At 38.9% G+C, this 12,282-nt stretch overlaps 1 protein-coding gene across 2 annotated transcripts in view; it reads left to right on the top strand.

The window, feature by feature from the left end:
• The window catches only part of ccdc120a (coiled-coil domain containing 120a), a 50,869-nt gene that overhangs the window by 16,739 nt on the left and 21,848 nt on the right, over positions 1-12,282 (top strand). Inside the window, exon 1 of one of the 2 annotated variants that reach the window (XM_084389227.1) lies at positions 991-1,345. The exons of the other annotated variant lie outside the window; for it this stretch is intronic. The gene's annotated coding sequence lies outside the window, so the exon portion shown is untranslated. Of the gene's footprint in view, positions 1-990; positions 1,346-12,282 lie in introns of those variants that run through there. 2 annotated transcript variants of the gene reach the window in all.

Here is a 12,282-nt window from a genome sequence, read left to right as displayed (position 1 = left end):
TACCTTAAATCAATTGTTGCTCTACATTTATTTATTTTTTATTCAGAATATAACATGATTATGTATTATTTACTTTTTTTTTTTGTTGCATTTTCAGTGTAATATGAGCCCTGGGCAATTGAAAGGATCAAACTGTTGTTTCATGTAGATGACATCCTTTACATGTGAATAGATATCCTGTCTAGAAGCCAATTGGTTTGCAAATGAAGGCACAGCTCTGTCCCTCGGGAAACTGAAGGTAGCCGAAACATAGTCTCAGTTTTCACCTCCTAGAGATTACCATGAGGCTGCTGCTGTTCTACTTTCTTTAAGACATCTTTGAAACCCCAAGAGTCATGAGTAATTTAAACACATGTTCAATGGAAAGCACAACAGCCGTGTTGGAGGAATGTAATTGAATTGAAAAGGTAGTTACAGATATGCATAATTACAGGAATGTTTTTATTATTAAATATGAATTATTAAACGACTATATGAACAGGTGAATATGAAGAAGAAGTGTTTCATAAGTTTAATGTTTGCTGAAACCTCGCCACAAATTCAAAATCACAGTGATTTATTTTAATAAATCGTTATTTTTTATTATTATACATTTTAATAACAGCAATATATGTCTGAAGCAATATAACCAAGTTAATTATTTTAACGCAATGTAATTTAATTCAGCTAAACACCTTTAAGTCGATGCTGTCATTAAGAGACGAGAAATGGAGAGTTGAAATCTCCTCACGTGAATTTACTATGGTGAAGGCTTACCTCATAAATATACATTTTATTATTCAGTTGTTGCTTGGTAACTTTCCTGTAGCGTCCTGTTACGTAATGTTATTAAATATTCATAATTACAGGCAATGCACAGGTAGGATTCGCTATTTCGCCCCGAAGAATAGAGCCCTCCTACCAACGGCGCCCTTTCAGCCAATCAGTTCGGCCTATCCGGTGTACGTCATGTTACGTAATTAATATTCATAAACCGAGCCTTTAACACTTACCCCTGCGCGTGCGTTTGGTTCGGTCCGCTCCGAGTTCAGAGCAAAAAATCTGCACCGAAAAGTCGTTGAGACTGAATGGCTCAGCATTGGACTAATAGCTTATCATTCACACGCAACTTTTCCGTTTTAACTTAGTCAATGAAAAGATTTCGTTACTGACAGCTGCTTTTTTTTTTTTTTTGGCGTGTTGCTCCTCGAAATTGAGCAAACCAGTTGCCGGTTGCTTTACCTGCTCTGATTAGGATAACTTCCAGTCAGACGAGACAACTGCTGCATGATACACAGTTACCAGACTGACTTCCCTTTAAACTCATGCAGAAAGGCAGACCAGGACTAAAGATTTAATGTCACAGGTAAGATTTTTAATATAACATATCTATAATAAGCCTGAATGTATTAGAATAATTCTCAAATGCATGACACCAAGCCAATTACCATAGGCTATATATTTTTAACATGTTAGTACTATGGTATATATCAAAGTATAATGCAGTACGTTTTTTGTAAGGGGGCTGGATAGCAATATACTATCATGACATTACGACTCCTGTCATAATAACAGCTTGTTGTGATCTTTGTTTTCATTGATGTATAATTAAAGGGTATAATTAAACAGCCTATAAGAGGAGTGTAATGCCTAATCATTGTATTGTTGTATTTTGCAAATAATCACTTTTTACCAGGCATAATATAAAGAGATGATTCATATGTTACAAAGTTTAATGACAGTCCTCTGTTTGCATGGGCATAAGCTCCGGATACATCTGTACAAGAGCATTATAATGCTGAAAATCCAGCCCTTCAGGGAAGAGGATGTGATGACAGGATTATTATTTAATTTATCAGGTGCCCGGCCCCGATGTGTTGTGTCTGTTGGACTAGTTGGACTGTTGGCCAGCAGCACTAACAAGACCTTATGGGACTTGGACTTCACACTAGCTATTTTGAGTGGTTGCACGCGAGTTTTCAGGGTGGTGATTTTCACACACAGAATCTTTGTATGGTTTGGTCTGCAGTGAACCTCCTTGAATAATTATCTTAAAAAAAAAAAAAAAGACAGAGCTGTTAGACTTTACACTGTCAAATCTTTTGCGAATATTGATCAGTTGACGTAATCTTATCAATTGGCTTTTTTTGTGCAAGAATATAGATTTTTTTTTTGTTGCACAGAGCAGTTGTCATTGCAATCATATAATTTTTAATCATTTGTGTTTTAGCTGACAAGTATTTTAGCTCGATGAAACTGTCTGTCAGTAAACCATAACTCCAGGCAAACTCCCCCCCCCCCCCCCCCCCCCACACACACACACACACAAAAACACAGAATTCTGCCAGTGAAGTCTGAGTTGACTTGCCTGGAGTGTCTTGGAGAAGCGTTGTTGCTTTGTGCTGAAAGAGATTATTGAAGTGTTTGAAGAGCTACCTAGAAACCAGCCCCCGTCTGTGACACACACACACACACACACACACACACACACACACACACACACACACACACACACACACACACACACACACACACACACACACTGATAACCTCTTGAGTTCTTGAGTCCAGGAATAGTTCATTAAAAACAAGACCAAACAAAACCTTGATTTAATGCATGAAGTCTTTATAATCAATCAGGTTAATGAATACCGTATATATGTACAACATAACCTTGCTTCACTGTGCTGTCACTTTATTTAACTTCCTGCTCACTTTAAGCAAATGTTGTCCTGCTGAATCTGTGATGTATTTATAATTTTTGTGTCCAAAAAGAATAATTTGCTGAAACCGCTTAATGTGATTAATCTGACAATGACTCCATAACCTATCAACCCATATTGATTAAATTATTGCTGGATTACTTTTATTTTATTATTTTTTTATTAGTAGTGTTTATAAGGCAAGCATCACGGTTACTATTTCTATACTTAGCGTTATGGATCTGAATAAAATAGTTTTTGAACATGCAGGACAGTTTTTCGTCAGGTGTGTGATGTTGGTTTTTTAACATGATGTCATTACGTTGCTGTCTTGCCGCCAGCCAATCGCTGCATTGCTCATCATGGTTTCCAGTATCGATATATCTGCCCTTTCCAATGAACTCAAGAACGCTCAGTAATCCAGATATTTTAATCAAATCCTAAAATTTGTTTGAAGAACCAAATGATCCAGAGATCAGTTATTACGATTAGAAGATATGACATCTGACAAATCATCTCAGATGTATTAAGTGAGGTACGAAGAATGGACCGCAGATGTAGTTGTATGTAGTTGTTGTTGATGCTCAGTATTGCCACCATCATGTTAAGCTCATCAGCACAGAAGCAGCTGTGAGAGCCCCACTTCTGCCGGGTTTATGGGGTCAGTATCAGGATGCCAAGACAACAGTGTTGGACTCTGGCTCCATATCTCCCATTATCAGCTGCTCACAGGATCGCCAGCAAATGTGACAAACATGAATGACATTGCTGATGGGTGTAAGTCCAGTGACCACGTGTGAGACAACTGACTGGTTTAATGACATGCTCTCATGTTCATGTTGTGGTTCCGCCCGCACTGGATGCCGAAAGCAATGATGTGAATTGGAGGCTGTTTTGTCCAGTTGTTGAGTTCTTGTGCTATTGTTAGTGATGCTAGTTTGTTTTAGAGTTAGCATCCTATGTGTTATTTACATTAATGTTCATTTTGTGCAAGTTTCATCTACAGTTAAAGGGTTAGTTCACCCAAAAGTGAAAATTAGCCCACGATTTACTTACCCTGAAGTCATCCTAGGTGTATGTGACTTTCTTCTTTCAGACGAGTTATATTAATGATAAAATGTCCTGGCTCTTGCAAGCTTTATAATGGGAGTGAATGGCTGGAGAAAATTTTAAGCCCAAAAAAGTGCATCCATCCATGATAAAAATACTCCACACTGCCCTGGGGAGTTAATAAAGGCCTTCTGAAGTGAAGCCATGGGTTTATAACCATATTTATTATAATAATATGTTTATAACCATATTTATAACTTTATAATCTAAAATAACTAGCTTCCGCCAGACGACCGTACGCATACTACGCAAGTTGCCACAAGAGTAACCCGTGACGCATGACGTAGGATGTAGGAGTATCATAAGCTTAGACGCCTCTCGCGGTTTAAGCAAATAGGGCTGTGCAACAAACTGAAGCAACTCTACTATTATATACATTAGAAATCCTCCGACATTTCTCTTCAAAATGGCTAATTTGTGACCAGTGTTTTGTGTCGCTCTATCCTCTGAGCTTTCCACGTTCGTCATTGCGTTGTGCGTCGGGTCAGGGGTTAGTCTTCCACTGTAAATCGATGCGTTATAGTTTATAAAGTTATAAATACGGGTATTTTCCTTACACAAAAGCATGGCTTCACTCCAGAAGGCCTTTATTAACCCCCTGGAGCCGTGTGGATTACTTTTATAATGGATGGATGCACTTTTTTGAACTTAAAATTTTCTCCAGCCATTCACTCTCATTATAAAGCTTGGAGGAGACAGGACATTTTTTAATATAACTCCAATTGTATTTGTGTAAAATATACCTAGGATGGCTTCAGGGTGAGAAAATCATGGGCTAATTTTCATTTTTGGGTGAACTATCCCTTAACATACATATATAAAGTATGTCCACCAAGGCTGCATTTGTATGGCTCAACATGTTTAATGTTGCCAGCAAACAAACTGTTTTATGTGATCTCATTGTGATGTCATGTAGGGCATTCCCAAAGACACCTACTTTTGCATATTAAATCACTCATTATCATCATATAGATATATTACTTAGCAACATGGAATGCCAGTGCGTGACAGAAAAATGCTGTACTTGTGATTAAGTTGTTAACATTTATTAGCCTGGGAAAACCCATACGAACTTCCGGCAAATTTAGATTTGCTCTGCAAGTCAGTCTGGCCAAGAGCCCATTCAAGCCCATTTCCAATCTTTCCAAATCTTTGCACCAATCACAAACGTTGAGGCGGGCTTTACACGATGACGATCCCTCTGAATGTTTTTAGGTCTATCCAATTGAACTGTCCGTTGGTGACGCCCCTTTGGAAATGGGATGTGAATTAAGCTCCCCCAGACCCACTCTTAGTTACGACTGAGAAGGGTCTGGTGTCAACCAGGCTAAACATTTATGATAATGGATACTTTTCTACTTTTTTGACTCATGTTTGCTTGTCTCGATTATCAATACACTTTAAAAAAAAAAAAAACATCCCCAAGTCAAAATTTTCTAGTGACTGGTCACATCTAAATTTTTCAATTAGTCTGACGTATTATTTCTCATTGAGCCAATGTTAACAGACTATTGCAACAAGAATTGCACTTGGGCCAATTAAAAAATTTAGATGTGACCAGTCACTAGAAAATTTTGACTTGGAGAGGTTAGAATTTTTTTTACAGTGTAGGTCATGCAATTACTTCCAATTATGAGCACTTTAAAGGTGAAGTGTACAATTTCTTAATGACTGTTTTCACTCTACTCATCCGCCATTAGTTGGACAAACAGAAAATCCTTCCCTTAAACTCAAACATCTTACAAATGGGGTACTAAAAGTTGTCTTGTCTCTGCATATTTTAACATTGGAGAAAAAAAAATCACTGTTCATTCATATTCAGCTGCTTATCTGTCAGCAGCACTTCTGGACAGGGCGGTTTCCACCTTCAAAACCTCAATTATATTGTGATTTCTCTTTAGTTTTGTGTTTGGCGGGTGGAGTGACTTTTAGCAGTGAGGCGTATGTACAGCTCACAAAAGAGCTGACGCCTGCAGTCCAGCCCAACCCAGAATGATCTCAGAGTGCACAATTAATCGACTGGCTCGTTGACTCACCATCAGAATCTGAATCTTTTCACAGCTTCAGAAACTTATAGAGGAGGAAATGAGTGTAAACCTGTTATAAGTTGTCAGAAGTGGAACATTGATCTGAAAAGGAATGAGATCACCTTCACACACACAATCACACTCATGCAAACACACACACACACACACACACACACACACACACACACACACACACACATACACACACACACACACACACACACACACAAATATACAAAATCCTTCCCATTGGCTTTGTATATTCAAATGAGTTCCCAATTTGCATCCGTATGATTCCAGCTGCTTGAATGAGCCCAGTCTCTTTAAAGCCCATGTGTTTCTCTTTGAGGTCTAATCCGCTCATAATTATCTCGTGTTTTCAATGCTCTTTCATTTCTCTCCTTCTGGATACATCTGCACTTCTCTTTTTGTCTCTGTAATTTTCTTTTAAATAAACGTTTTATTTAAATATTTCAATAAGCCTTGGCAAATGATGCTTGCCACTATTACTAGTCCTCATACTCAGGGTTAGAGGTTTGTTAAACCACTAAACCCGACTCATCCATTTGTTGTTAAGCCGGGTGCCCACTGTGTGATTTTGGCTGCGATTTGGCCGTCTGAGACAAATTTAGCAAATCCTAAAAGAATCCTCTGATCCGAGGCTAAAATCTGAAGTCTTTGATCGCTAGTTTGACATGTTCACCGACAGCCGATTAATGACCGTTGCGATAAAATTTTAACCTCCGACAAAATTCTGCCAGTGTCAGAATTGACTCACAGCCCTGCAGTGTGACTTCTCCTACGACGACCGTCAAATTGTCTTCGTTTTTCAAGACAAGCCGTGACCAAAATTAACGCTAGAGATTTCTTTGTAGCCGCCGCTTCAATCCCGCGTGTAATGCAGCTCACCGTCACCGAAAGCGTCATTGATTGATGATGTAAAACTCCGGACAAGGTTTCTTGCGTGCGTCCGTTTTTAACGAGTCTTGACTGTCGTACAGTCTGACATTAATGACAACTGAGATCTTACAGTGTGACATAGCTTACAACGATGATCATGTTTGTACTGTCTGACAAGCAACAATCGTAAAGGATGATAATAAATCGCACAGTGTGCACCCGGCTTTAGAAACATGAATGATGGCCCACATTGTTGATTTTTGTGATAAATCCCATATACTTGCATTGAATGTGGGACCGGAGCTTTCGTAGAGACTTGATGACATGGACCAGTATAAGTAACCAACTAGAACCACCAGAAACACCCTAGCAACTACATAGCAACACACTTTAAACGTTTTAGAACCAGTGTACAATGTTATTATTGTAGTTTTTATTATTATTCTGTTTTATTTACTTTTGTTCCGTTTTTATTTGATTTACTTTTGTCAGTAAATCAAACGGTCAAGTTCACATTGTTTCTCTTAGTAGGATGAAGCTTATCTGTTATTTAAACTGCAATCAAATTATATATAGAAAGCGATCAAAGAACGCTCCCTTTACAATCGCTGGAGCTGTCAGTCAAACAGCGCGAGTTTATCAGTGACTGAGTTCTGGACTCTCGCCAAAACTCCCGTTATAATCAACAAATCTCTTATTTACATTGTGTTCGCACTGTTAGTTATAATGAAAGCATTTGTTTGAGTGCCGAAATCAAGTTGCAATGATGAGGTCACTGCATTCATGCGCTCAACACGTCTGTGATCGGCTACAATGCTCATCACTGCAACCTTTCATGCCACAATCGAAATATAATGCTATAATCAACACTTTTCACGATTCGCTCACCTTGAGAGCTGTATAAGTAAAAACGTGTTAAAAGTTTTCAAGAGAGTTCCTCATGTAATACTAGCTATTTCATATGCAAAGATGTCAGCCAATCACAGCAGTGGGCGTTTACACTGAAGTCTCTCAGCAGACAGAGCTAAAATCAGGGTAGGAAAAATGCATTTTATTTCTAAATTATGATTGTTTTTCATGTAAAAATCATACTAACATTATAAGTGCACTATAGGCTAATGCAATTCATGACCCCTTTAATAATTAATTATTACCCTGTTTAGAATACCTTAGCGATAACAACACCTTGTGGCAGCAAGTTTTGTGCAGTCACTTACATTCTCTTGACAAAATCTAAAAATAATTCTTTAAATTTTGACTTTATTTCTATTTAACAATAAAAAAAAAAATTTTTTTTTGCTGCTTTTCCTGTGTCCTACTTGTTGCTGAAGTAGTTGTCATCATTTTTAATGCGCTCTGCTCTATTGATTCATTGCTCAAATTTTCACTACCGAGTTCAAAGACATCAAAGAAAGCTGTAAATTTTCTTCAAGCATCAGGAGCCCATAAAAAAATGTTGCCGCACACACAGTGTTCAGATTCCGAGCAGCTCTTGCATTCTGATTCACCGTTATGAAAGCCTGAATTAGACTATTGATGGTTCGGATAGATTTCTCAATCCCTGTGTGGTCTTTATGTGCTTCAGCAGTGCAGTGCTTACCACCGCTGCCAGAATCGCGTCTCTGAAGGCGTCTTCCTTCTTGTTATCTAAAATGCTTATTTAATACGATGCTTTGGCTCTGGATCAATGTGGACTAGATTTCAGAGGCAGGGCTTTTGTTACCGATGCCGGTGTGGTTCGCTGTAACGTGCCACCCAGCGGTAGATGGATGTTGTAGACGCCCTAAGACGAATGTTTGTGCAACATGTGTCTTCCAGATGTACAGGTATTTGTTGCGATCTATTCCCCATGGGACTGCATTTCCTACCCATCATCTGACTTGAAAGAGTTTTATGTGCATAGAGGTCTTTGGATGTGAGATTAAAGCGTCACTTATCGCCCGTGCACTAACAATAGGACTATGATTAGGTTTTCATGTGAGGGATGTAATTGTGATGGTGCACTTGTCGTTTGTTGTTTTTACAAGCACGCTGGAAAACGTGTTCAGCATGGATTAAAATCAGGAAAGTGAAGCCAGAATGCCTGTTTGCCATGTTTTTTTTTCTTTTTTTTTCTTGAGGCAACCAGCATGAATCACAGTTAATAGATGTTTGATAAATGTAGAATTATTGAATTAGCTAATGGCACACACACTATTATTCTTTCCCTGATTATGAATTATTTTAAAATGGTCATACTTGACTTTTTTTTTTTAATTTTTAATTTTGCATTTTAGAATGTTAATAAAGATATATTTCCCTCAAAACTATCATAATTTAGTTATTTTTTAACCCTTTATCACCCTCTTTATGACCATTAAAACATTAAAACCAGGCTTGCTACTGTACCTTTAAGACTTTTGCAAAAGTTTGTGGTCAAAAAGATTTTTTTTTTGTTTTTTAAAGAAACATCTTATGCTCACCAGCAAGATGGTGAAATATTATTACAGTTTAAAATAACTGTTTTCTATTTGAATGCATTTTAAAACAATTAGTAAGTTATTCCAGTGATGCAAAGCTGAATTTTCAGCATCATTAATCCAGTCTTCAGTGTCACATGATCCTTCAGAAATCATTCTAATATGATGATTTGTTGCACTAAAACGTTTCTCATGTTATGAGAAATAGCAGTCTTTGATGAATATGAGGTTCAAAAAGAATGTTATTAATTTGAAAAATAATAATTTGTAACATTATTAATATCTTTACTGTCACTTTTGATCAATATAATGCATCAATAATCATACTGACTCCAAACTTTTGAACAGTATTGGAAATGTGGAAGGTCATAAGTTAATGAGCTCATAGTTCACTTGTTGCTTAATTTGCATTGATGGTCTGGATTGACTGGGAGGACATTTGCTAACTGTGCTAATGGAAAGGAATACGTTGTTGCATGTTTAGACTTTGCTGATCCGATGAAACCAGCATCATGACCAAACATGACCCTTGAGCATGAATGCAGCTGGTCCTCATTGTGCCAGCACACCGAGTGCTTTGGCTCTCTTCACACTAAATTTGGGCACCCTCACACCATTTCTGCATGTCCAACATGCTTCACTTATCATTTCTGTTTATGTTGATAAACATGCAGAGGCACCGCGTGCATCATCTGGAAAGCATTGTGTTCTGTTTTAACCATATATTTGTTTGCACATCTCTTAAAGGGCTTTCAGTAAACTTGGCTGCCTATGCAGTAGAAAGGTGAAAATGTTTTGAAATCGTTGCTACCTGAAAAAAGGCTGCTGTATTCCCTTTTGCCAAATTGACCCCATAATGCACTGGGCAGGTTGCCGCCCAAGGCCACTCCCACCAGTCTGCTATGGATACACTTACCAGAGTCAAATACTGCCTTGCTTTAGTAGGAAATACTTCTTAGCAAACTTTTAGTCATAATGGTGTCGACTTATATTGTTCCCATGTGCAAGAATTCAAAGGCCTGGATTCACAGACAGGGTTTAGCTTATGCCAGGATTAGGCCTTAGTTCAATTAAGGCATTTAAGTAGCTTTTTATTTTATTTTTCGGTCGTAGGCAGCGGCTAAAGAACATCTGAATTGTAGTCGACATTTGTATAATCAAAAATTGAGCATATTAGAATGATTTCTGAAGGACCATCTGATGAAGACTGGAGTAATGATGCTGAAAATTTTGCATCACAAGAAAAACATTACAAAACAGTTGTGCTGATTAATATTTTTGTGGAAACTGTGAAATAATTATTTTCAGGATTCTTTGATGAATAGAAAGTTCAAAAGAACAGCTTTTACTTGAAATAGAAATCTTTTGTAACATTATGGGCCCTATTTTAACGATCTGAAATGCAAGTATCAAGCGTGAAACGCAAGTAACTTTGTGGGCGGGTCTTGGGCACTGTTGCTATTATACTGGCACGATAAATGACTCTTGCGCCCGACGCAAATCTAAAATGGGTTGGTCTGAAGTAGCTTCATTATTCATAGGTGTGGTTTGGGCATAACGTGAAATAAACCAATCAGAGCGTCATCTCACATTCCCTTTAAGAGCAGGCGTGCTTGTTCCATGGCGGATTGCTATTATAACGGCGGATTTGCCAGGCGCACGCCAGGAGCGTTCACAGCCGAGGAGACCGACGTTCTCGTCAGGGCCGTAAAACACAGAGAAGTGGCGTTGGGGATGGAGAAACCCACCCAAATTAACTTCGGTTAAACAGGCGTATGATAATTTGGGTAAATGTGTAAGCTAGATGTATGCTTTTATAATAAACTATCTATCTATCTATCTATCTATCTATCTATCTATCTATCTATCTATCTATCGTAATAATGTATGATTTGCAAAAATGAAAACTGCTGCTTCTGTGTAGATGAGAGAATCGAAGTATATGCGCGTTGTGCACACGCTACATTGATTATGGCCAAGCATGCGCCCTTAAAATAGCATATAATAACATGCGTAACGCGCCACTGACTTTAAACTATTTTTTTTCGGTCAGTGGCGGAATTGTTTTCTAAACCTGCAAATTAGCATGAGGGAACGTTTGCGCCGAAACACGCCTCCTCTTTGCTCTGAACCGCCCCCGGAGAGCGCAAGTGTATTTCTTAGTTAACCGACGTGCGTCTGTGGAGGGAAAAGTCCGCTGTGCGCTGGTGCAAAATAGGAATGATACATGCGTCGGTGTACAAAGTCAGTTGCGCTGGGTGCAAGATAGGGCCCTAAAAATGTTTTTACACACACACAAAAAAAGCGTACTAACCCAAAATGTTCGAACGACACTGTATGTATAAGCTTCATTATGAAATCGCCACCCAAGAGGACTATTGCAGTGCCCGGCTGCAGAAGAATTGACCCGTGAAATGTCTCACAAAATATTGTCACCTTCTATAACTCCACCAACATTCCTGTTTTGTAATGCGTGATCTTTGCTTTAAGTTCTGATGGAGATTGTGAAATGGGGGGTGCTGGTTCATATGTTGAGTCCATCTGCTGTCTGCAGCCGCCCTGACTCCGCTCAGCCGGAGCTGTTGTTGCTGCCAGTCAGAGGAAATGTGGCCTTTGCTCAGCCTGCTGAGAGGAGACGGACGGGGGTGGAGGCACAACAGATTTTTGAGAGTAGTGAGGAAGAGAAGGTTATGGGATCTCATCAAGGTGCTGGTGTGGTGAGAAGCAAAGAGCATCAAGGTGTGAACCAACTGTTTCCTTTCGAGACCCCTGGGAGACCCCTCTGACTGGTTGAGTTGTACATGACCAGGAAGCCCAGCAGATGTAGCCGCATGGTGCGTGATGTAACCATTGCAGTAAACGTTCAACGGCCCGTGTTTCCTTTATAAACTGGGCCAAAAGTTCAGCATGACCGGAAGGTTCACTGGCATCACCTGACCTGCACATAAAGGCCAAGACCTGATTCATGCCTGAGTAAAACAGAGACAAATGACCACAAGCCTCATGGGATTCGGTTTGCTTTCTTTTCACTGCACTTTCATGTTCATTATGGAGGAAACTCCCAGGCTCTCAAGGCAAAATGTAGTCACTAGCGCTGTGAATTTA

This window comes from Rutilus rutilus (genome assembly GCF_951802725.1).
Source record: "Rutilus rutilus genome assembly, chromosome: 19".
Classification (NCBI taxonomy): domain Eukaryota; kingdom Metazoa; phylum Chordata; class Actinopteri; order Cypriniformes; family Leuciscidae; genus Rutilus; species Rutilus rutilus.
Note: the sequence above shows the minus strand (reverse complement) of the source record. Positions and strands in the feature narration are given on the sequence as shown.